Here is a 27,814-nt window from a genome sequence, read left to right as displayed (position 1 = left end):
TAGTCTATGAGCCTTCAAATAAAAACAACTCTTCTTTCATTGCTCCATAAAGAGTGTAGTAAGAATGAGGTACTGGACAAAGGTCTGTTGAATCACTCACATGTGTTTTAAACCTTCAAGCATTTTCCTTCATGTGTGCTGTAATTCAGATCCATAAATTCCTCACATTAGCATTTTTGTCTGTTTGTTTTTAATGCTGAGTCTTTCTACATTTTTTCAGGCTGGTATGGAATGTACTTGGTAGCCCAGTCTGACCTCAAACTTTTTGTGTCCCTGCCTCAGCTCCCTTAGTGCTGAGACTTCAGGTATGCCCCACAGTGACTGGATGGCATTGGATTTTTAAAATGATGATTTCTTTCATGAAATACTCTATTTTTTTCTGTAATGGTGATTATTTTCTGTCCAACTGTGGGCCCTATGGAAAATATAAGATACTTTCAGGTCAACTGGCATGTATTAAAGTATCAACATACAAATATTCATAAATACATTTACTAAAATGATGAGAATTCCAAGAAAAATGATCAGGTCTTGTGAAGGAAATAATATGAAAGGCAGATTATGTTGACTAAGGAGTATGAATGTCAAAATGCTGACAGGAATGAAAATTCATTTCATAGGGTGAAAACAAACTGCTGAGGAAGGAGTTGTTTCTAGAGATTGGGAGCAAATAGGAGAACACAGGAAATATGCTGATTTGCTTGTATGGTAGGGGAAAAGAGGACAGAATGTGACCCTGAAGGCTTGGTGAGAATTGATGTCCTGATGCTAGTGGAAATAAATTGTAACCAGAATGGTACCCAAGTAGGAAAGGAAGTGAAAATATCTAGCTACTGAAAACCCTTGCAGTTGCCCTTGAGACCTTCTAGTGGCCAGGTCCAAGACAGAGCTGGACAGAAAGAGGACAATGTCACACAAAAGGTTGCATAGAGTTCAGGGGCACAGAGCAAGATAGGTTAATGGAAGCAGATCATGGAAAGAAGTGAGAAATAAGGAACAGCCTTTTCTGGGTATTCTATCAGAAGTGATAAAATGACCCATAGTGTTTCACAGATCATAAGAGAAAATTTCCAGTTAGAGAGAACAAACTATGTGAAGTCTTTCAGCTAGGGAAAAATCTTAGGGGACTATCTTAGTCAGGGTTTTTATTGCTGTGATTAAACACCATTTCCAAAAAGTAAGTTGGGGAAGAAAGAGATTAGTTGGTATACATGCTCTATCATTGTTCATCATTGAAGGAGGTCATAACATGAATACAAATATGTCAAGAACCTCAAGGCAGGAGCTGATGGAGGCCATGGAGTGGTGCTACTTGCTGGCTTGCTCCTCATGGTTTGCTCAACCTGCTTTTATATGGACCAAGGACTACCAAGTCAGGGAAAGCACCACCATTGATCACTAATGGAGACAATGCCTTAAAGCTGGATCTCATGGAAGCACTTGTTCAACTAAAACTCCTTCTTCTCTGATGATTCTAGCTTGTTTCAAATTGACACTGATTTTGTTTGACAACAAAATCAGATGTTATAGGAACATAGAAGCTAAAGAAGAGGAATCAAGATTGGGATGAAAGAGATAGGGTTCAGGTCACAGATGCCTTGTATGTGTGGAATGTTAATCCTACTGCTGTGACTGTCCATTGAAAAGAATGAAGCAGTCTCATTGAGGACTGCAATAGTCTGGGAGAGAGATGATAAGGTTGTAGTCAAGCATAGGAAAAAATCACGGGCAGATATTTCACTGTAAAGATAATCTTTCACATTGGCTAATTATGTAGTATTACCCTAGTTTTAGAAAAGTTATATCTTAATCTCGCAAACATACAAAATAGAATTAGAGCCTTTACTGGGGAGTAGATTATTTAAAATTTGAAATTCTTGAGTGTCGTGTAACTATAAACTCCTTTACCTAAACTTGCACAAACATATTTCAAACGCTGGAAGATATTAAATACCTTAGCAAAGTATTCCTCCACCTTGGCACCATGGGCATTTTGCTCCTGAGATTTCTATACTGTGTTTGGATGACTTATCTTTAATTTAGCATCACCCCATGATTCTAGCTCCTGGTGCTCTAGTATTCTCCTGAAAGTTATGGTGTGATGCTTATTTATTTATTTATTTATTTATTTATTTATTTATTTATTTATTCATTTAGAGAGGAAGGGGTTTAATTGGTTTATAAGTTTTGATCACAGTAGATCATTGGGGCAAGCCAAGTCAGAACTCAAGCAGAAAATGAACAAAAGGGAAGAAAATGAAGCAGAGACCACAGAGAAACACTACTTACTAGCTTTTCCTCCATGGATTACTCAGCTTGTCAACTTACCACAAGCTACAATCACCTGCGATGAGAATGACAATCGAGAAACTCTTTATCAGGTTAACCTACAGGCATGTCTATGGACAATTGTTTGTTGATATAAGAAGACCCAGATCACACTGGGAGGCATCAAGTCTGATCAAGAGTAGAAAAGGTTAACTAAATAGCAAGCAAGCAGGCACACCAGGCTCGTTTGTTTATCTCTGCCCTTGACTATGATGTGCTGTGACTAGCTCTCTCAAGATCTGGCATTTGTGACTTTTTTGAAATGGTGGAATATAACCTGAAATTATAAATTGTAAGAAACCTTTCCTTCTCAATGTTTCTTTTGGACAGGGAATTCTGTCACAGCTACACACTTCCCACATAGGAAACATGATGTAGTCAGGTAGCCCCAAACCAGAGTTCTCTATGCTAATGAAGTATCTAGAGGCCCTGGAGGTTTAGCCTATAAACTCCCCTTCCCAGATATTCCTTCAGACTAAAGGTATTTATTCTCTGGTCCATCCTGAGGAGGTGGTATGCATTCATTTTCCACAATGAACAGTCGATAAATGGTACGGATAAGCATAGACTCGTTCATTAAGAACCACCATGGGGAGCATGGAGAAAACCTTTGACTGCCAAACTGTAGTCTAAGTCTCTGGCAGAAGACCCATCTGCACTCCTGCATTACCACTGCTAAGCTAAGGACAATCGCTTATTGTAGTCTCAGACCACAAGTCCCTGACTCCATTCCCAACAAACACTTCATGATCCAGTGGTGCCTGGATTCCAGGAGTTTGGGAGCCCTGAGTCAAGGCTCATCATTGAGGGCCCACGGACCCTGATCATTCCTTTGAGACACCTCTGTGTGCCTTTCCAGCAGCAAGTGGATGCCTGGGAGACAGGGAACCCCGGCTTCAGCCTCCCATATCTTAGACTATGTTTTCCCACCCCCTGAGTGGTGTCCCTACAGTTACCACACCCCATCAGCGAGGAAAAACAGGGACCCACAACTAGCAGGGTCCGCTATCCCATAGGTATTTAAGCTCCTTTTCTATTCTTTCATATATATTTGCTTCATCTTATACAGCTAGGATCATACAGTTTTGTATTTTGGGATATTTTCTATCTTAATATTATACTTTTATCATTATGTTCTAATAAAAAGTAGATTATTATTAAAATAAATAGTGTTTTCTTAGACATACCAGCATATTAGTCTTTATTTGCCCTTAATATTCATTAATTTTCTCGAACTGTTTTAGAATAGATTGAGACAAACATCAAATGTGTCACATGTGGATCTTTCGGAGTTCGGGAATCATAATTCCTTTTTCGTCACTGCACAGTCAGTCAACATAAAAGTTTTGGAAATGCAACTTCTCAGAGGAGATGGCACTGATGTTAGTTGCTGAGCTCTCATAAGGAAAAATACATAGCAAATTTTCAATGGGGTTTAACGTTCAGGTTTTCAAATCTAATGTAAATGCGGCTATTGCCCATTGTTGAAAAGTAACACATTTTCCATTCACTTTTGTGTAACAGCGTTGTCAAGTCTGAATTTGGGAAGCTGTATTTGTGAGTCAGTGCGGGTATGTAGTCCCTAAATGTCTAATGATGCTTGCTACACTAATGGAAGAATATATACTTATTAACAACCTTAGTTTTTGGTTAGGTGTGACTAATTTCATGGATCTTAATTTTATAACTATGTAAAAACAGGATCAAATATAGAACTGATGGAAGAATTATTAACGACCTCGGCTTTTGGTTTGGTGTGGTTAATTTAATGTATTTTACTTTTATAGCTATGTAAAAACAGAATCAAATATAGAAGTCTGAAATTAAACAGTAATTTGAGTTTTTCTGCTCACCTTTCCTGTAAAAAGCAAGCAGTTTTTCACAAAAATATTGATTCATTCAGAAGTCTAAAATCTTGCATGAAATTATATAAATTATCTGTTATACAAAGCAAAAATATGCTTCTGCCAGTAGGAGTGCCATCCAGAAATAAATAGATAAATAAATAAATAAATAATGAAGTTCCATGTCTGTTTTTAATCTCCCATTTAGTTAAGGCACAGTTCTGATAGAGGTAGAGAATTGCCAAAGGAAAATGCTTTCCTGCTGCTGAAGAAATAATGAGGCAGGCAGTGGGTTTATTTTTATAACAATGTTTTGATCCCGTGACAAATGTTTCACCATAGCCTTAACATTTTTCCTATTCTAAACTAAATTGTGTATGTTAACATTCTGATCTGTCTCAACTTCTAAGAATACTAAGATGTAATGTTGGTACTGAGTACTTTTTGTTCTGGTTTCCTGTAAGTTTAATTCAATTAAATAGTTCTTGAGTGTTTCCCATTTTCAAAGTACCATCTAGTGCACTGTCTGGTCATAGAAAGATGGGTAAATCAACAGTATTTTATGAAAGTGAAGGTGAAACTACCTCTAAGTAATTTAGGTACAAAGAAGAGTATGGTTTATAAAAAACAAGCAAACTGGAAAATACTACAAGTGAATCTAAGGAGGAAAATACATTTAAATAAGGAAGATCCTACAAGTCTCAGGAAACAGAAAAACTCTCATTTTCTTGGGAAACAGAAAAACTCTCATTTTCTTGGGAAACAGAAAAGACTCATATTAAGAGATGTGTAACATTTGATATATTGCTGTGAGAGTTCTGTGGGGGGGCTGGAAAACATGTCTAGAGGAACAGAGAAAGTTTAAATATGGCACACATGACACTGTGGCTGTCTATTTAAGGATTTAGAACTGAGACCACACCTATCTTCTCCAGTATGACAATGACTAGCAACGTGTAGCTGTTTAGATTTATACTAAGGAAACAAAACACAATAGTCAATCTTTCAGCCAGACTAGACACATGTTAAGTGCTTAATATGCATCAGGAGGAGATACTGTGGTGGAGGGGATGATAGAAAGATCGCTGATTAATGAATTTCATATTTTTGCACCTACCTGGACGTATGTTAAAACACCAATTTCTAAGTCCCATCACTTCATCACTGAGTCTGAGATGGGGCCTGAAGTTATTGTTGTTGTTTTTTTAAAGCTTGTAGGTGAATGCCTATGGTGTCAGGCCAGAGACCTCACTGTGAGTAGCTTCACAAGTGATCATGACCCTAAAGCTTCAATTTTATTATAGAGCAATACACAGACTTTGCAGCAGTAAAAATGAATTAGAACAAAAGTATCTGAAAATAATTTAAACAGTACAAATTTTAAAAGCAGTACATTCCACATGCATATATTTAGATTTCAATAACTATAATCAGAAAATACTTCAAGAGAAAAAAGAAAAGAATGTTTAGGGGGCTTTCTAAATGTTTAAGTACCAAGTCTCTCTCTCTCTCTCTCTCTCTCTCTCTCTCTCTCTCTCTCTCTCTCTCTCGTGTGTGTGTGTGTGTGTGTGTGTGTGTGTGTGTAAGTAATATCTATATATATTTGTGTCTGTGAGGGAGATCGAGAAAGATGTGCATGTCCATGGGGGTTCCCACTTATTACAGTGAGTGCATGGTAATCAGATAGGAAACTGGGTGTTGGTCCTTGGTTCCACCTTATTTATACACCAGGCTATCTGGACTGAGTTTTCAAGGACTTTCCTGTCAGCATCTCTCATCCCTTTGGAATGTGACTTTCTTTGGGTTTTGGGGATTTGAACTCAGCTCTTAACATTTATAAGGCAGGTTATTCACCGACTGAGCTCTCTATGCAAGCCTCATTCTCTATTTTGTTTTGAATTTTCTATATCTTTCTTTTATCTTTTTACTTCTTTAATTCTATATTTCTTCATATCATCCATCATAAATCTCACCAAGAGATCTGAAGATCACACTATTTTAGTTTGAATATCAACTTGAAAATCCTGAACTTCGACCTGTTTATAATAGCAATTTCTCATGGCTTTTGAGTCATGCTTAAAAGCAATGATAAAAATCCAGATTATAAAAAGAAAAATGAAGTGGTAATTTAGATGGCATGCTTCCCAGCTAGGGAAATCGTAGGCCATGGCAAATCCAGGCAGAAAGTAATAACTGTGTCAGACAGGAAAGGTCAGATGCCAAGTACATTGACATCATAGAGGCAACAGGATTGGGCAGCTAATTGGGGTATGAGAAAAAGAGAGATTTAATGATAATGTAAAGTTTCAACCCTGAGCAACTGCATGGGTAGCAGTAGGCATCACCAAAAAAGGAAAGACACCAGCACCTGAATTACTTTAAAATAAGGAAGCACACATGCAAACCTTCTCAGTTCCTAAAGATCAGATATGTATGCCATTAACCTGTACAGTTTTTCTCTAGGCTCCTAATGGATCTTTGTTAGAGAGCTGTGTGTAGTTGTTCATATCAGAAAAACATCCTGCTGGCTGAGTGACCTGTGCACAGATGATTTGTGTGCCAAAGGGACATTCAAAATAAAACAGACAAGTAATATGCTACCAACCCAAAGTAGTAGGAAAGGCCCTGTAAGAATTGCAGACTTAGGAGGAATCTAGGCTTCTTGAAACATTTTGAGAGCATTTGTGAAGCAACTTAATCGCTTGATGTTTGGAAAATATATCTTTATTTTATATATACAAAATAACATCTACAAGAACAACTGATCATCCTGATAAAACATGTTGGCATGTATTAGGCCTCGTATCATTAAGTATGCCAAAGATTACTATCTTCATTTATATGTGCACTTCAATATTGGACACCATTACATCAGTACTATATTAATTGCACAAATATATCTAGTGAGATTGCTTCTGAATATGACAGATACTACAAAACATTGTATAACTTCAGAAACATACATAAGTCAGTGCTATATAATACACTAGAGAGGTTAGGGGAAATAATCTCAGATAATAAGTTGAAATTGATAATTTCAAGTTTTGCTTAATATCTATATACTTCTGTATTATTTAAATCCATAAATAGTATAATGATGTAGCCATTCTAAGAGTAAGACTTCTTTCCAGGGTCCTCCAAATCACAGAACATATATATATATATATATATATATATATATATATATATATATTAGAGGTCTCATTTTTCTAGGTGTTTTAGAGCAATTCTCATAATATCAAGCAATTAGATTTTATTTTCTCCTGTATGTCTTGCTCCTTATGTTTCCTAAAAGGTTGGAAACAGATTATTTAATTCTTATATTCCCCCAAATTCAAATGTTCAGAAACTAATATGTAGGTGGGGTTTTGGTGCACAGATATCACACCCATAAATTCTCACTAACATGACTTCTCAAATCTGAGCTGAATAAAGGCAATACTAATAGATATGCCAAAGTGGACAAGAAAAGCCCACAAGGCCTCGTCCTTACCCAAAGAACCATAAGCAATTCAAGAATGCTGAGTTGAGAGAAATGGTTTCCTCACAGTACAGCACATCCAATGCCCCAGTGAATGAAAGAGGCCATGAATGTGAAGGAGAGCAGACCAGGCCATAAGGAAGGGTTTGGAGGCCTGGGAGCAAATCTGTGATTATTGGTTACTTCTCCATTAATAAGTGTTCTTGTGAATTAGCAACTGGTCCTTCCCTGATAAGAAAGGAGTCATTCTTACAAATAGTAATTTGCCTTCCAAAACAGGAGTTTTTCTTACAAAAATGGTAACTTACCTTCTTTGCAAAGCTTCCCCTATTTCTGATGCGTCTCAAAAACAATCAAAGTTATATTTTGAGGTGGCATAATCTGGTCTTCTAAAATAACACATTCATAATTTCCAGGTATAAGAACGTGGGGATCATGACAGGCATAGTGGCACACACTTTTTAAAAATTTATTTTAAAATTTATTTTATAAATTTAAGTTATTTACTTTACATCCAGATTGCAGCTTCCTTTTCCCCCTCTCCTCCCATTCCGTCTGTCTCCCTTTCGTCCCATCCATCCCTCCTCCCTTTCTCCTCAGAAAAAGGGAGGCCTCCCATGGATAACAAACAGCCTTGGAATATCAAGTTGCAGTGAGTCTCTGCATATCTTTTGAGGCTATACAAGGCAGCTCAGTTAGGGGAAAGGGATCCAAAGGCAGGGAATGTGTCAGAGGCAGCCCCTGCTCTCAATTTAGCAGTCCCACATGAAGACCCAGCTGCTTAACTGTTACTTATGTGCAGAGGGCCTAGGTCTGTCCCATTCATGCTGCCTAGTTGGCTGCTTAGTTTCTATGAGTCCCTATGGGCCCTGGTTAGTTAATTCTGTAGATTTTCTGTGGTGTTCTTGACTTCTCTGGTTCTTTCAATCCTTTCTCAGTTTCTTCCACAAATTCTCCAAGCTCCACCTAATGTTTGGCAGTTCGTCTCTGGATCAGTTTCCATCAGTTTCTGGGTGAAGCCCCTCTGATGACAGTTATGCTAGGCTCCTGTCTGCAAGTATAGCAGAATATTGTTAATACTGTCAAGCGTATACTCTCTCTCATAGCATGGTTCTCAAGCTGGGCCAGGCTTTGGCTGGCCCTTAGGTCAATTTCTGCTCCATCTTTTACTCCTACACATCTTGGAAAGAGGCCAAATTGCAGGTCTAAATTTCTGTGGCTGGATTGGTATCCTAACCACTTCATTAGATTTCTTACCTGGTTACAAGAAATGCTAGTTCAGGTTCCATATCTATCATTGCTAGGAGTCTTAACTAGGATCATCCTTATAGTTTCCTGGGAGTTTCCATAGTCTTAGCACATCCCAGAGATGCACCCACAATCCAGTTTTCTCTCCAGGTATTCTCTCCATCTGTTTTCTCTCTACCTCATCCCTCCTGATCACCCCATACCCCACCCAGTACCTTCTTTTAATTCACCCCTGATGTCTAATATATTTACTCTTGCCAGTGAGATTCAAGTATCTCCTCTTAGGCAGTCCATGATTCTTTGCTTCCTTGGGTCTGTGTTTTGTAGAATGGTTATCCTGTACTTTATGACTAATATCCACTTAAAATGAGTAGTTTGATCTATTTGCATGTAAGTTCATGATGTTACTGTTTTGTAAAATTTTTGCTTCTTTGTCCAAAATCAAGCATCCATAAGAAGGTGTGTGTGTGTGTGTGTGTGTGTGTGTGTGTGTGTTTATTTCTGTATCTTTGATTCAATTCCATTGATCAACCTGTCTGCTTTTGTGCCAATACCATGCAGATTTTTATTACTATTGCCTTGTAGTACAACTTTAAATCAGGGATGGTGATACCTCCATAAGTTCTTTTATTGTACTGTTCTTTTATTTACTGTACACAGGATTGTTTTAACTATCCTGTGTCTTTTGTTTTTCCATATAAAGATGAGTATTATGCTTTCAAGGTCTGTAAAGAATTATGTTGAAATTTTAACTGAAATAACTTTTCATCTTTTGGTAGGATAGCAATTTTTACCATGTTAATCCTACTGATTCATGAGCTTGGGAGATCTTTCTATCTTCTAATATCTTCCTCAATTTATTTCTTTAAAGATTTGAAGCTTTTGTCATACAGGTCTTTCAATTGCTTAGTTAGAGTTTCAGCAGTATTTGTCCTATTATTTGTGGATATTTTGAAGGATTTTGTTCCCTAATTTGTTCCTGAGCCTATTATCATTTGTATAAAGGAGGGCTATTGATTTTTTTTTTAGTAAATTTCATATCCAGCCACTTTGCTAAAGGTGTTTATCAGCTGTAGGAGTTCCCTGGTAGAAATTGTGTCTACTATCTTATCATTTGCCAAGAGTGATACTTTGACTTCTTCCTTTCAATCCATATCCTCTTGATCTCCTTGTCTTATTTCTCTAGGTAAAACTTCAAGTACTATATTGAATAGATATCAAGAGAGTGAACAGCTTTTTCTTGTCCCTGAATTTAGTGGAGCTGTTTTAATTTTTCTCTCCATTTAATTTAAGACTGTTTATTGGCTTACTGTATATTGCCTTTGTCCTGTTTAGGTATGATGGCATACACTTTTAATCCAGCACTTAGGAGGCAGAGGCAAGCTTATCTCATTGAGTTTGAGACCAGCCTCATCTCCAGGACAGCCGGAGATACATAGTGATACCCAGTTCCCTCTGCCCCCAATAAAACACAAACATTGTTCAGGGCTATTATTCATTCTGACTAGTATACCCTTTAGCTTTTCTCTCTGTAACTTTTATTTCAATATGGCTTCATCATTCATCTATACAACCAATAAAACTGGAAACTTCAATTCACACTGCATGTTTCTCTTTCTCTCCTGTTTTACACAGAAATTTCTTAGGCCCCATAGCTTTGATGCTGTAAACTTTTCATCAAATTACAATCACTTTACTTTCATAATTATGGCCTTGATTGATTTGGGACCTCTTTTTTTCTACCCTGACTCTCCTCCATCAAAAAATGCCATTTGAATTTGCCCTCCTGCCTCACCTCGGAGTCACCTAACTGGCATATTTTTGATTGTGTTTACAAACTCTATGCCTTGTTATTTCAGAATCACAATGTTCCCTCATGCTTATGGTGATTTTGTTTCTGTGTTCTTGTCTTCTGGCAAAGTCTTTTCCTTCCTCTGGTTAATAGATTTGTTGGTATTTCCTGGATCCTACAGCCACATGAGCATCATACATTCTCTTGAATACTAACTCCGATGGTGTCATTAGAATACATGCCTTTTGTCTCTCACACAGTGATCCTATTGCTGCATTTACATACATTTATTTACCCTATAAATAGTAGCACTACATGATATAAATAATTGGAAATAAACACATTATTTAATAAAGGAGTTGTCACATCCCCACCTTTAAAAACCTATTAGCAGTTTGTTCTTTTTAGGTTACTGTTACCTCACCATGAGAATAGAATCTAAAGCACAAGAGATGTGTAATAGTTGACTATAGCTGGTTTGGGTGGTTTTCATTTCATTTCTTTTGTCACTTTTGCAATAATTTAATTCAATGAACAAGAAAAGGAAACAATTTCAATAGGAATTCTGGAATTGAGTATTCTGACATCATGTCTACTAGAATAGACATCAAATCTCCTAAGCTCTGTCTGAATTCTGTGACTAATTTGTTCTACATGCCAAAATGCTAATCACTTGACCATTAAGAACTTCTATGGTTTAATTTCTTGAAATTGTTTATCCTGCCTCATAATATGACCAAGATTGTGTAGAGCAGAAATGCATGAAGAAATGCACAAAGCACTCTGCAAGTATGATTTGTTGCTGTGATTCAGCATTGTGCAAAATAGCATTTTGCTAGGTTTTGTGGATGAAGAATGTTAAAACGTCTTCTTCTGATGAAAGAGGGATGAAAGCAGTCCTTCATGCTCTTCAGTAATTTGGACAGCCACTACTGGAAAGTACCTCTTCTCTCCCACCAGCTCTCCTACTTCATAACTAAGCTCCAAAGCAGACTATGCTTCCTCCATTATGACCTGATCTGAGTTGTTTCTTTATAATCATAAGGTTGAAGAATGCTTGAAGCTATTCCTAATTAAATGAATAAGAGAACTGTCAGTCTTCGTGAAGCCACCTGGTTTTCAATGAACCTTAATACACTTGTTGACATCGTTTGGTATTATTTCTCACAAAATAAAATCCATGGGATTGGCAGTCTTCAGTAAGGTGAAACTGTACATGGTCCAGTCTCTTAGCAGGTGGAAACAAATGTGTAACCTTTCTCTCTGGTATGGGGGCTTTCCTAATGGTGTTTAATGCTATGCTTCCATCATTATGGTTTTCAGCATGATATATGGAAATATTTCAACTATAGAAATTAGTGAACAGAATATAAAAATACATTGATACTGACTTTCTCCTTTGCCCTCTTTTCCCCATTACTTTAAAGAGACTTATTTAAAAAAAGTAATTTGGATTATATCATGTTGTGTTCAGTGTGAACATTTTTTTAAATGTAAGTTTCTTAATCCAGATTCTTCACATTTTTCTTTTTTCTAATCTCACCCAATGTCTACCTTTCTTTCATTTCATTCTTCTTATAGGATCTTTTTGAGGCTGTCCTAGAATACACTAGAGCACTGAGGATGACCTTAAACTGCTCATCTTTCTGCCTCCACTTCCTGGGTGTCACGATTATAGGATGCACCAGCTGGTCATCATATGTTAAGAAAGTACTGTACTGAAAGCCTTATTTATATTCTATTTAAATTATAGCTGCTTTCCCAGAGTATAAAAAGTAAATTAACTTTAGAAATTATCAAGATTACATTTCTAGACTCCAAGTGAGCCATCCTTATGTCTTAATTATTTATACACAAATAATTCTCATATGTGACCTTTGTGCTCATCATTCTCTTTTCTAATGCATGGTGACTTTAGTCAAACCTTTTTTCTTTCTCACTCAGGCTTTCTGTCTTTGTTTCTTTTCAATGTTATCCTTTTTTCCTGTCCCAATACCCAATGTTTTCAGTCCCCCGATGAATTCATCATGTTATTTGCTCCTTAGTACAAAATAAGAAAACATTGCAGAGCAAGAAGAAGACCCCCCCATATCCCAGCAAATAAAAATGAGTTTCAATGATGTTTTGTTTTCTTAGAAAAGAAAACATTAATACTATTAAATTTCAAAATAGGTTGAACAATAATAAAGAGCCATTTCTGCTCATCTGTAACATCCTTGACAGAGCGTAGAACTGTCAGTATGTTCAGTGGGTAAGCCTTTTCTCCCATTTATTCTAGTCAAATCACAGCTGGTCTTCCAGAGTATCAAAGGTAAATTAAATTTAGAAATTATCACAATGAACTATGTTATTTTTGTTTTGTATTATTTTCTCACAGATAGTCAATAAGACTGCATTTATTACTTATAAAGTTGCTCTGAAGGAATTTTAAAAATGATTCTGAAACTCTTGAACAATTCGATGTTGATTAGAATTTATATATTGGTTTCCAAGATAACTCTTCCCAAGAACCAGTGGTCATTTAGAGGTGTGGCTTCCAATATGTGCATTCATAATCAGGCATGGAATTCTCTATGTTTATTTACATTTGTGTTTAACATGACACAAGCTTCCTTTTCTAGATGATCAATGTTAGCTTCCATGCATTTTCCTGTTTTAAGCCTACATCAACTGCAAACTCTGACTTAGAGTTTGGGCCTCCATGTCCTCTGTGATGCCAAAGGAGATGCATTAAATAAGACATGTAGATACAGACAGACGTGTTTTAATGTCATGGAACTGGCTTTGTTGAAAGAGTCCATCTTGGAGCACCATTTCTTCTCACATTACATTATAGACCATTTATTTAACCTCCCCATACCTTGGTTTCCTTGCCTAGAAAAATGAAATAGGAAATAAGTAACCAACATAGCACAGTGGTCCTGTTAAAATGTGCTGAAATAGATTAGCTAATGTGGTATTTGCTTTCCTTTCTGGAGGAAATGGTTAGTGCTAGTATGAGAAGTTGGAAGAAATGGGGCTTCCAAGATACCTGTGTGATTTTCACCAGTAGATTTATGCTGTCATTTTCTGTCATTTTCTAGATAAGCTATAATATATCTTTTTGTTTTGAATCTAAAAGAAGCTTTTAGTTTCATTCGTTGCTATTCTGGTTACCACTATTTCTTGCTCTTTTCATACCTTCAATATATTGCTGTCATACATTGATATTATTCATGTATTTATCTCCCCCTTTACAGAAATTTTTAAGATTGCTTTTCCAAATGTGACATGTCTTGGGTTTTCTAGACAGAACTTCGTGGTATGTTTGATGTCTTTTAGTCCTCTTAGAAATATCATATCTAACCACATTGATTTTATAAACTCATCCAGGCTTGGGAACCCAGATTGATTCCACATCTCAGCTGTTGTGAATAGCACTGTCATAAACATGGGAGTGCAGCTATCGTTCTGGCATACTGATCCCATTTCTTTGGGCGTATACCCAGAAGTTGAAATTAGAAAGTAAAATCTGATCTGCTTGAAGAAAAATGTGTACTAGTGCTTGATGTAGGAAGATGAGTAAAGGGAAGCTGGATTTGATCAGTGCACATTGTATGTACATATTGAAATGTTGCATTGAATCCCAGTGATCTGTATAATTTATATAATCAAACTTTTCAAAAAGAAATGGAATCATAAATGTTTTAGACGAATATATATTTATATAAGACATATATTCTCAATATGTACTAAGCCATTAATAATCATTTATTAAATGACCACTTTGAATTTGGAAATAAATTTAGCTAGGGGCTGGGCTATACCATACAGGTGCTACTAACTCCAAGTGGCTCTTTTTGATAAATTTATTTTTTATTATTTTTTAATTAAATGTGAATGAATATTTTACCTGCCCTATGTGTGTGTGCCACATGTGTGCCTGGTTCACACAGACATCAGAGGAGGATGCTAAGATCCACTGGAACTTGAGTTAAGAATGGTTGTGAGCCACCACATGAGTACTATTAACTGAATCTGAATCCAATGCCTGCTTTTAACTGCTGAACCAACTCCCCAGTATCATAGGTGACTTCTTAAATTTAGATAAATTTAAAATCTGCTCTACAAACACACCAACTACATACCAAGTGCTCTCTTGCTTTATGTGGTAAGTATCTGCTGTATGGAACAACACAGATGAAGATGATTTCTCTCATCATAGAAAATTGTGCCAGGCAGTGATGGTGCACGCCTGTAATCCTAGCACTCTGGGAGGCAGAGGCAGGCAGATTTCTGAGTTCAAGACCAGCCTGGTCTATAGAGTGAGCTCCAGGACAGCCAGGGCTACACAGAGAAACCCTGTCTCGAAAAAAACAAATCCAAAAAAAAAAAAAACAACAAAACAAAACAAAACAACAAAAAAGAAAGTTGTCGAGCATCCCTGTAGGCTTTCAGTTTTATTTATATACTTTATTATATCATTATTATTATTATTATCATTATCAGTAGCAGTAGTAGTAGTATATACTTTTAAAAAGCTTTTTTGAGAATTAGGTATATAGAAACTGTATTGACACCATTTACCCCCTCTATGTCTTCCATGTCTCCCTACTCTTCCTCAGTTTACTGGCATATTCCTTACTATTATTATACACACACACACACACACACACACACACACAAGTATAAATATAGCCTACTGAATTTATTTAGTGTTGCTTGTAAGCATTTGTTTGTAGGGCTGACCTCTTGAGCTCTCAGGGAGCTCCTTCCTGGAGAAAACCTGATTGATTACGTATCTCTCAACAGCTGTGAGTTCTTACAACTCTTCATCTGTGTGTAGGGCCCTGTGATATTTTTCCCGTCCATGTTGGCATGAGAAATAGTATTGTTATCATGCCAGTCTTCTTGAGGTTATCACATTGTGGAGATTTCATGGGTGCAGCTACTTTGTCCTATCGAGATGACACTTGACACTATCCCACAGCAGATGTCTTCTTCCCTGGTGCTTACCATATTTCTACCTTATCTTGAGTGACATATTCTGAGCTTAAAGTGGAGAGGTTGAGTTATAGTTGCATCAATTAAGGATGGGTAACCCACACTCAGTTGTTCTCTGTGTTTTGAACAATGGTGGCTTTCTTTAAAGGTCTCTGTCTATTGAAAAAAAGAAGCTTTTATTTATTAATATCAGTTAGCTGTTTTGTATTAAAATATTTGTATGGCTTCCGGAATAGGATGTACAGTGCTATATTATTTGGCTACCTTGTTACTGAGCCATTCTTATATTTCTGAAATAAATTATATTGAGTTTGTGATTCATTTTTCAAATGATTACTAGATTCATGTATTGCTTTTAGTATTTCATCTTCAAATCACTATAACTTAATTTTATCTTGTTAAATTTATCAAAATTTTAAAATAAAGACCATAGTTGTCTCCAACATGGTTTTGCTAACATGGAGACAACAGCAGTGCCTGCAGAAGTTAGCAGTAAAGCAAGTGATTTCTGGTTATTTATTAGATTTCTGAACTTGATATAGGAACTAAAAACTTTCAATCTCTTCAAAAGTTGAGGCTCTTTCCTCTTTATCATTCAATTAATTTTCTAGTATTATCTTTTCAATTATGGTATCAGCAGTATACCACCAAATATTAAAAAAATTGAAATATATCCACAGCTCCCATTAAATATAATTTTAATACTTGGTTTCTTTATCTAAAACTTAGATATTTGATTATGAAGATAGAATGACTAAGGTATTCATAAAACTCATGTTAATGAAGATATACTTCATTTATAATACTCTGCTTCCACTAAAGAGAATTATTTTTTTAAAGATTTATTTATTATTATACATAAGTACACTGCAGCTGTCTTCAGACGCACCAGAGGAGGGCATCAGATCTCATAACAGATGGTTATAAGCCACCATGTGGTTACTGGGATTGTAACTCAGGACCTCCAGAAGAGCAGTCAGTGCTCTTAACCTCTGAGCCATCTCACCAGCCCAAAGAGAATTATTTTTAAGAGATTTTTTCATTTTTGTTTTGAATGAACATGGCATAATTTGTGGATTAATTAAATTTTTGCCAAAATGTTGTTTGTAAATACACTATTCTTACATTTTTTAAATAAAATTTAAAAATTTTAAATGTTAAAAATGGTGAAAATGTTAATTGCAAAGAGTTGAATAGATAGAATCTTAGGAGATCCTAGACTTACTCCCTCTGAGCACAGGACAACTGGAATGGAGGAGCACATACATGATGGATGAAACAGCCGCATCTTTGATTTCATAAGAAGTTTCTAATAAAGAAGAACAGAGTTAACTAATACAACAATGAAATCTAGAGTTTAACGCAAGACAAATATAATTAGGAAACAAAAAGGTTAACTACATAGCTGCACATTTCAGGAGATAAGGATTCACTTCAATTCTAGTAAGCAGTTTTTGAGAGCATCAATTAACTGAAAACCCTAAGCTGAGGAAGAGACTAAAAGATGGATACAAATGATTAATTAATATAATCACAGCATCTGCAGGGTAAGTCATAAAAGCTATTGTTCTCTGGATTGGTTAAAACACAATGGCTTCTGTCTTAATTAGGGTTTCCACTGCTATAAAGAGACACCATGACCAAGGCAAGCATTTCATTGGGGCTAGCTTATGGTTTTAGGGGTTTAATCCGTTATCATCACAGCAGGAAGCATGGCAGCATGCAGACAGACTTGGTGCTGGACAGGAGCTGAGAGTTCTGCATCTTGATTGTAAGATAATCAGGAAAGACTGACTCTAGACAGCTAGGAGGAAGGTCCCTTCCTCAATAGGTATAGTCAATGGGACACCTCCAAAATCCACCCCTACAGTGACACACCTTCTCCTACAAGGCCACATCTCCTAACACTACCACTTTCTATGGGCCAAGTATATTCAACCTACCACATTCCACTCCCTGGCACCCATAGGCTTGTTCAAACACATGATTCTATGAAGTCCATACCTAGCCGTAGCATTATGCAAAATACATGTAGTCCCTGTTCAAAAATCCCCATAGTCTAACACAGTCTCACCTATGTTTAAATGTCCAATGTTTGAAGTCTCTGAGATTCATGCAGTCTCTTAATTGTAATCCCCTGTAAAATCACACTAAAATTGTGGATCATAGCATGAGGTACAACCTTTGTTATCTATGGAACACAAGTTTCTTTGTACCCTCAAAAAACACTTCTCAGATTTCATCTCAGTGATGCTGGTCTCTTCTTAATCACTGCTAATTTCTTAGCTCCAGCTAACCAGCATCAACTGTACCAGTAACCTCTTCTATTATTGACTCTAAAACCAGAAAACCATGGCTGAAGCTGGCAAGTTCTGCTACTTGCTGGGGCTGGAGCATGCCTCCTTGCTCTATTACATTATCACCAGCTTTCTTTTCCTGTTTTCCAATTCCTTCATTGCTTAAGTTTGAATGTCCTGGAACTTGTTCTGTAAACAGACCTTGAACTGAGAGATTGGCACAGCTCTATCTCCTGGTACTGGTGTAAAGGGTGTGTACCACCTTGCCTGTTCCTAAACTTTACCTGGAACTTGCTCTGTTCCTGTGTACCTCTTTCTCCAGTGGTTAAAAGTATGTACCATCATGGCTTCTCATAAGCTTTTCATAGCCACAGTGCCTCAAAATCTGGACCAAAAGCCTGTGTCCTTCATTTCTAGATTGTAGTTTATTACAGATTAAAAGTCCAAATGAAAACAATAACCAATTATAAATAATGACTTACATGATATAGTTTAACTGTTCCTTGTTCAATGGCAAACACATAAATAATAACCTTAGCTGGGTGGGATCTTGCCCCAAAGTCACCACTCCCTTAATCTGATTATCTCCTGCAATACAGGATTTAGCTCCATTTAACTCTCTGGTGTCCCTTTATTACTTGAACCATGTATTTTGCATTTTTCCTTTCTTAGCTTACTATGCTTGATCGAAAGGCTCTCCATGAGAGTAAACCAGAGACAAAGTCTATACTGTGCTTTTCTCAGACATCCTTTGTCAATGCAATTAATTGAAATCTCTTTCCCTTAGCTTCAGGTAGACTCTTCAGACAAGGGCAAAAAAGCAGCCACATTCTTCACCAAAATATTACAAGAATATATTATAAGTCATATAGTAAAATTCTTTTCCTCTGAAACCTCTCAAGGTACAGCCTCACAGTTCAAATCACCCTCACAAACATATATATTGCATATTCCTGCTAAGATAACAGATTAAGCCCAACTAAAAGCATTCCACTACATTCCAAAGTCCAAAAATTCTCATTCCTCCAAACAAAAACTTGGTCAATCCTATTACAGGAGTACCTGTACCAATTTCTCTCTTAGTTAGGGTTCCATTGCTGTGAAGAAACACCATGACCAAGGCAACTTTTATAAAGGACAGACTTTAATTGGGGCTGGCTTACAATGTCAGAGTTTTAGTCCATTATCATCACAGCAGGAAGCAGGCAAACATGGTGCTGGAGCAGGAGCTGAAAGTTCTACACGTAGATCTTTATGCAGCAGGAAAGAGAGCAACTTCCAGGCAGCTAGGAAGAAGGTCTCATCCACAATGAGTATAGCCTGAGCATAGGAGGAGACTTCCAAAGCCGAGTCCACAGTGACTCACTTCCTCCAACAAGACGATACCTCCTAACAATACAATGTTCTATGCGCCAATCATATTGAAACTACTACAACTGAGAAATAAGAAATGTTCAAATTTAAAACATACATATGCATATCTATATCCATTCGTGCACAAACAATAGCTCTGCCAGTTTATCAAAGGTGATATAGATTTTCCTCTTTATTCATTTACTTATTTTACTCTTTTGTGTTTAAGGGTGCTTTGAAACATTAATGTCTATGTACCACATGAACAAAGTGCTAGATAAGGGCATCCCTTGAACTGGAGTTACAAATAGTTGTAAAACACTGTTTTGATGTTGAGAATCAAACCTGGGTTCTCTGGATGAGCAGACAGTGCTCTTAACCACTGAGCCATCTCTCCAGCTCCTTCCTATTTATTTAAAAAGATGACTATAGAAACCAAACATAGAGAAGCTGTAAAAGCTGAGGCAGAATTGCTGAATGTTCAAAGCCAACCTGTTCTACACAGTGATACTATGTTTCAAAAACATAACCATTTAAGTGATTAAATCCAAAATAGGCAAATTCATAAATTTACTCTTTTTGAAAACAGATTTGTTCAATTGGCCTCCTTTCCTGAAGCTAAGTAGAGACTCAAATTTAAGTTCATGATATTTAAAATGAATCTTTTTTAAAAGTTCAGAACCATTTTAAACAATTTTAAGAATAGATAAAAAGATTTTTTTTTAATTAGGATAAAGTAAAATGTATGAACCAGCTTTGCAGGTTAATTTTCCTCTCATAAGGAAAGCAATATCAGACACATAATTGATGAAGGGACATCTCTTCTGGGATTTTAAATTAATTGGCTGCCTGCATAAACAGAATTGAAACATTTCATCAAAGTGCTATATTATAGCTGTCCATGTATGATTTTTCCAATGACTAGAGAATCTTCTGTATACCTTTTTTTAATATGAATGAAAATTAGTCCACTGCTGTAGGCACTAAACTTATCTCTATTTGGTACCTCCTCTGAACTATGCCTAGTTCTGGGATTCCAAGTGCAAATGGTCACTATCATCTTCCAGAACAAAGGGCTCTACAACAGTATCCCCTGACACTGAAGGAGCCAGCCAGTGAAACCCATTGTATATAACAGGGACTCAGAAGGTAATTAGATTTGGAGAAGAAAACAGAAATACTAGCATAGGAGGATATATGAATGGCTTCAGCCTTGAGACACTTCCTCACTGCCCTAAGCTAGCTGTTTTTCTTGTGTTTGCCACATTAAATCATTAGCAATGACAAGTCTGAGTGAAGTGATGAGGGCAAACCTAGGCTGACACGTTGCCATAGTGATGACATTTGAGCTTCTTTAGAGTAGTGAATCTGATTAGGCGGCTCAGCATTTTTCATTATTTTACTTCATTAGACAAGAAAAGAAACCCTTAAAGTGACTGTTTCGTATATATTTATATTATTGTTAAAATATAAATATATTTCATGCCTGCTCATCAATAGAAACAATAGGACAGGTTAAAAATTTATCTTTACCATCTTAGCTGAGTTTACAAAAATCAATTTCCCCTAATGCCATAACAAATTTCAACATGAAGCCAGTGAGTAGAAAAAAATGGCATGCTTTATGCTCCGTTATTTTTTTTCTTCCTTCTGTCTAGTGCTTATGGAGCTCCATCGAAAGAGTCAAAGTCTCTGTGTACTTGTCTTGATTATTGGCAAGCTTGCACTTAATCTCTTTATTGGAAAGAACAGGAGTGGGGAAAGAACATGAAGGAGTTGAATGTGATCTTTGTTTAGAAATGCCATTTGTTAAAAGCCAAGCCAAATACAAAGCACCTTTGGTTCATATGTGCTTCTTTGGGGGGAAAAAGGGGAGAAAATTAAGTCCCACTAGAAATAGGAGAGCTTTAATGTTGAAGAAAGCCTTGTCACCTCTGAATTGAAGAAGGCAGACATGTGGCAGGGACAAAGGGAGTCCCAGACACAAAGGACAGAGCTTGCTTCTCCTTTATCTCAGAATCAAATACCTTTGTCATTTGCAAAGCACTTGCATAGCACTCAAACTGCCAATAGATGGCTCGTTGTGGTTTCATGCAAAACGGAGAGTACCTTCCTTTTCCATTTATTTATTTATTTACTTACGTACTTAATTAATTAATTTATTTATTCTGGCAACAAGATTTTAAACAATGGTGAGCTCCTATTTTAGTTTTCCTATACTCTTTTGGAGGCTACCTAAAATACCAATTCTAACAGTTGTAAAATGCCACCATGGAGTCTTTGGATGCATTTTGAAAATGGGCACAGCAGAAAAGGAAAATAAAATAATAGACCTCTAAATGCCATAATTCTGGATGACAAAGGCTTGGCATCATTTTAAAATACTAGAAAATTATGGGGGAAAATTAGATTTCATATACTTAGGATTCCCTGAAAAATATATTCTGTCCGTATGCTTTGTTCCATGGTACTCTGGTATTATACTACTCTACAAGCAAAACATTGTATTGAGTTTTGTCAGTATAAAAATGGCAAATATTGCGGAATGAGCCCTAATGAATTAACAGTAGGGAAGGGATATGTGAGTAACCTGCTGGAAGTATCTAACTTGCTCTGGATGGAGACTTAGCATTCCTTCCAGGGATCATTCCCAGTCATGACTCCTCTCCAGAAAAAATGGGTTTTTTGTTTGGGGGGGGGTAAAAAAGAGGAGAGTGTGTACTGCCATTCCTAAAGATTCTTTCAGAACTAATGTTCCTCAAATGTCCATAATAGTGACTGAGTTCCAAGAAAGAGCCATAGTCATGACCATTATGTATCTGCTGGGGACAAAAAAGTGCTTTGTGGGTTCCTAGAGGTAAGTTGTGCATGCAATATGGGCTGCAGACTTTCTGTGGGTTTAAGAATTAATGACACAGGATAACAGAAGATAAGTCATTCTGTGTCCTTCCAAAACCTTCCTACAGTGTACATGCACATTTAAAGTGACATACCCATTTGGTTTGATAAAAACATTATTTTTCAATTGCTGAAAACTAAGATTTGTTTTACTGATGATATTTCAATATTATCATTTGGTATTTCTCTGTTCTCTTTTTTCTTTTGGTAGAAAGGGCTCTTTGTGTTTATGTAACCTTTAAATGGATATTAATATACTGAAATTATAAAAATCGAAATATTCCTCAAACATTTAGGCTCAACTCACAAGTCTTACTTTTCTGCATATAACTTTATTAGCTATTAGTATATCATAAGAACGTATGCTTTCATAAAGAGTTTGGATTAGGATTTTATTTGAGTTAGTCTGAATTTAAATAATTGTCCTCATTTATAAACTTAATTAACTAAAACTTCATGTACATCCTAGTCTACAATGATAAGGAAGGACATTATACTCAGTTTTTGTTCAACAGTTCAAGTACCCATCAAATTAGGATAATACAATTTCAATATACAAATTAGAAATTGAGCATTGATTTTTTTCATATTTTATAATAAATTACAGTAGACAATTTACTTCCCAGTGACAGCTTTTAGCTTTTTCATTAATAATTGTTAGATAAAACTTACTTTTAAGATGTAGTTTTATTTTTGTTCACATGTATGTATATATGTATGCTTATATGTATGCATGTGTATATGTGTATATCTCTGTGTATGTGTGTGTTTGTGCACATGAATGCCTTCAGAGGCCAGAAGAAGGTGCTAGATCCCAGATGTTCTTGTGAGCAGCCAAATGTTGGTGCTGGGAACTGAACTTGTGTCCTTTCAAAGAGCAGTAAATATTGTTACTGAGACACCTGTTCAGAAAATACATTTTGCTTTTAAAAACACCTATTTATTGTCACAGGTAGGTGGGAATAAAAATGTGAAAAACATGCTTATTTTTCAAATTGGTACTCCAGTTTCATATAAATTTCTTGCTGCTATATATTTACATTAAGAGTGACAAATTAGAATTTTTAAAAGCCCAAATTAGCAACATTTTTGTCTATAATGCTTTGAAACCATAAATAATCAACATCTTCCATTAAAAGCAAATAGAATCTTAAATCTGGGGGTATAGACAGGCACAGAAATGGAAGAAAACTATCATTTTATCAATCTTGTACTGCTTTTAAATCATTTCTTCTTTTAGCTATTAAATTGAAGACAGGGGCACCTGCATCTTGCATCACCAGAAGTATCATCTGTGCAGCCACACTGTATCTCAGAATATCACTCTTGGGAATTAAGGACAGATTAAATTACATGTTAAAGTCAATGTCACACTAAGAATGCTGAAACCCATTTTGGTAAATGACACATTTTTAGCAATGGAAAACTGGGGGTAGGGGAGGGAGAATCAGCCGGATTGAGTTTACTCTTCAGTAACCTCAATGCTATCATGGAGGTCTTTGTGAACTATTCACCAACATCTGCACACCAAACTGAGCTTGCCTATGAACACTTCCTTAGAAAGTTCAGGTAGCTGGAAGAATGCAAACTGAAACAATGTGTGTGTCTGTGCCTAACATTTCTTATAAGATGAAAGTGTTATCTAGGACTCAGAGGGATAAACCATATTGATTACTGAGTATATGTGAGAGCCTGCTAAAATGATGAGGGCTGATAAAAATGTTGTTCTCTAGAGTCTTCATGGGAAGCTTTCAGAAGCCTAGAAAGAAGTTCCATGTGGAAAACGTGTTTAGATTGGTAGTCCTGTTAATAATGATTTAGAAATAAAAAATGTGCATTGAGGAACAAGGTCTCCATCAGAATAAGGTGAAGTCGTATGTAAACAGGTAGGAATGTTATTGCCTTGATGCCTCATGGACCCAATGTTGACACAGGTTGAACAATTATTAATTAAATCAAACTATCCTTCTGATCAGAACTTAGGCAAAGAATTTCTGTCTTGCTATTAGGAAGCTTTGGGCAATGAGCATAGCTACAATGAAGAAAACTGAACTTTATGATTATATTACATAGAAATCTAGAAAAAAGAATTCCAATATTTCAAAAATAAACCCAGGAAAACTAATGAAGATAATAGAGAAATTTTAGTGTGTCTACTGTTACCCTAGTATCTCCAGATTCTTGTCTTATAGCTTGTGATTTTCTCAGATACTTGCAAGCTATACCCCACATATGTTTGTGTGAAAAGTGTTATTGAAACACAAGTAAATTTATCTGTTGCTATTTTTGTACTGCAACAACAAATTTGCAAATCTGTGACAGAGACCTTATGAACAAAAAATCAGAAAATACATACAATAAAAAACGCAGTTTGTTTTAAAAGCAGTTTGCCCACTTCTGGAAACATGATTGGACAACCTTTTTCAAACTATAATTACTTATGCAAGGACAACAGAAAAATTAGTGAAGATTTTGTTGTTTTCATTTTTTTGTACCCAGAGGGTCATGGTTTAAATTAGAAAACCTCTCAATTATATCCAATGCTTATTTGAGGAAAGTCATGGGGGGACAGGAAAGTTATGAGGACATCCATGAATCTTTAATTTTTTCCAAATAATTTTGTATTTGAAAATTGATTCACAACATTAAAGTTATGTTTAGAGCAATATAAATAGTTCAACGGGCTTTTCAATTTACTTCAGTAAATATGTCTTTTAGGTCCTCATCAGAAATAATGGCAGTCTTAATACTTGAAATTTTCAGAAGATTTGAGGCAAGGAAAAGTGAGAGGCTATGGAAGCAAAGACAGAGAAATTACCAAAAAATGAAATGTTAAAAAGAAATGATATGAAGAACAACTCAAGCATACATAGATTTTTCTTTAAGTCCACTGTGCTGAATAAAAATAATAGCTCACAATTGTTACTATATCATGCTGGACAAATTACATGGTTTATCAACTGATTTCTAATTTTCTATCTAAATATTTTTAGTATTTTTATTTCTTCTTTAGAAGTATGTCTGTGTAACATGAATGCACACATCTGTGTGCATGTATACACAAGTGTATGTAGAAACAGGTTCATGTTGGGAGTCTTTTTTCCACCTTTTTCTTTGATACACATAGTCTCTGTGTTGAACCCAGAGTTCACCTTTGATCCTAGTCTCTCTAGCCAGTTTACTTTGGAGTCCTTCGACTCTACTTTCAGGGAGTTGTAATTAAAGGTAACTGCCACACCTAACTGATATTTATAGAGGTCTTTACACTTGTTACTTGAGCAACATCTCCCCAGCCCAGCTTTTTTTAATTCTTGTTTTATACATATACCAGAGGAGACTCTAAAAACTGAGGGACCTTTCCCTTTATTAGAATTCTCTTGGGATGTGACCTTTCCCTCTATTTCTATTAGAATTCTCTTGGGATACATTGTATCATATGAATATGATGCTGTGTCAAATTTAAAATTAAGCTCAAGAAATGGATGGCTATCAATCAGTGCTTCAAATTAAACCTTTATAGTCATGATTTAAAGACATACCATGCCACACAACAAATCAACTTGCCATTTCAATGACTGAAAAAAATACCATCATTTATTACATCGTCCAAATCTGCTAATCAATCCACTGAGTGTAAGTTAATTCATGATTGACTTTGGGAGGGCTCTGCTCTACATGCCTGTCATAACTACAAGCAACTTAGTCCAGGCAGGCACTCCTTGTGACAAAATAGAAGAGTAAAAGGCAAGGGGAACCCTTGAAGTCTGCGCTCCTGACTGGCTGGCATACAGTCATTTTTCCATTTCATGATCCCAAAGAAGGCATATGGCCAAGTCAAGAGGCAATGAAGTTCACAATGGCTGGCTACCCAGGATTCTAGATCAGGAGAATAGGACAGAGCCAATATTTAATTAATTAGTTTGAAATTTAAAACACTTTTTAAAAAAACATTGAAATTTGGGGTTATCTGAAAGTCAGACTCGGGACTATGTGTATTTTCCACTGAAATTGCCTTGAAAGTAAGAAATAACCAATTACTGTTATCCACAAAGAGTTACATATGAGAGTCATGTGGACACTTTAGTATTTACTTAAATATTAACAGACACTGGGGACATTGTAGCTTAACTCTTCCCTCATAATTGATAAAACCAAGGACCTCAACAATTAGTTGGCAGAGGGATCAGAAAAATGGGACCCAAATCCTATCTCTGGCCCTGAGTGGAGAAAAATGTGACATCTTGAACTACACAGAAGGTCATTAATAGATAACTATCTAAACCTGATTCCAGGAGCTGTAAGCCTTACAAGATTCCAGGCTAGCAGGAGGCTTTCTGACAAAGAACAAAGACATACCACTGCCTGCCTCTGTAGCAGTCAATCCAAACAGGGTTGTCAATCTTTTGAATCGAACAAAGTCCCTGAGGAAAAGCTGTTTGTTCTAGTGGCTTTAAAAATAGTTTAAACTCTCCCTAAAATGTACATCTTTGGCTCTACTCTACCCAGCAATAAATTCTGTCTTCTACATTACATTCTATGTAGTTTATCTGCATATCTCATCCTGAACACAAGAAGAGACAGAGAGTCCGTAGTAAAATCCTGAAAGATAGCCTCACAAAGGATTTCGTAGACTCTGTTCCACCACCTGGTTTCTGTTTTATTATAAACTTAACCCTAACAAGAGCCAGCATTCTCATGTACTTGATGAGAGAATAAGACATTGTGGGCACCTGGTTTTACTGGATTAAATAATTTGTTACCAGTTAAGGAAAGCAACATGTATTTCATCTATAAAAAAATAGCATACAAGAATGTGTAGGTGAGAGTGTGTGATCATAAAAATAAAGGAGCACTGGATCCACATTGTTTAGACTCCTGTAGCAATTAATTTAAAAATATTAATCTACATTTTGGCTAAAGAAATTTTCTCTTTGCTGGCTGCTTTGCAGAGTGGGAGATAACGATCTTAGCTGTGTGGTAAGATAATAGCTACCTGCCGTTCTCAGGCACTTATATGATCATTAAAAAAAAATAAAAGTGATAGCAAAGCAGAGACAATTTGCTTCAAGGCAGGGGGTATTGATTGGTGTAAATATTCTATGATATTCATGATAGAAGAGAAAGTAAGGCAATTATTGACTTTCCCAATGAGTAATAGGCACTTAGAGCAAAGCAAACAGTTTCTGCAAAACAGTGCAGTCTTTTTGGTTTGGGCTGTTTTGTTCCACAAGATAAAGGCAACTACATATTTACATCCTCCTTTCCAAACAATACATCTGAAAAGAAGTCTGTATTTAAGTAGTTTGTAGAGATTGTATAAAAAGAAATGTCAAATTACTGTTCTTTTCTTCAGTACTCGGCTTATTCAAGAAAATAAATGCCCAGTATTTGACTGAGAAATGCGATATTACATTCTTCTACTTGTAATGGAGGGAGCTGTAGTAAGGACTTCAGCCTAAGTAAGAGACTGAGTGCTATGTTTGCAGTAACTATTGCAGAATGGTCCAACCCCACATTTCTCAAAGGCAGTATGTCCTTGTATGTACCCATAAAGAAAGCCTTCACTTTCCCCCCCCGACTAGAACTTTAC

This window comes from Apodemus sylvaticus, chromosome X (genome assembly GCF_947179515.1).
Source record: "Apodemus sylvaticus chromosome X, mApoSyl1.1, whole genome shotgun sequence".
In the NCBI taxonomy this organism is placed as follows: domain Eukaryota; kingdom Metazoa; phylum Chordata; class Mammalia; order Rodentia; family Muridae; genus Apodemus; species Apodemus sylvaticus.
Note: the sequence above shows the minus strand (reverse complement) of the source record.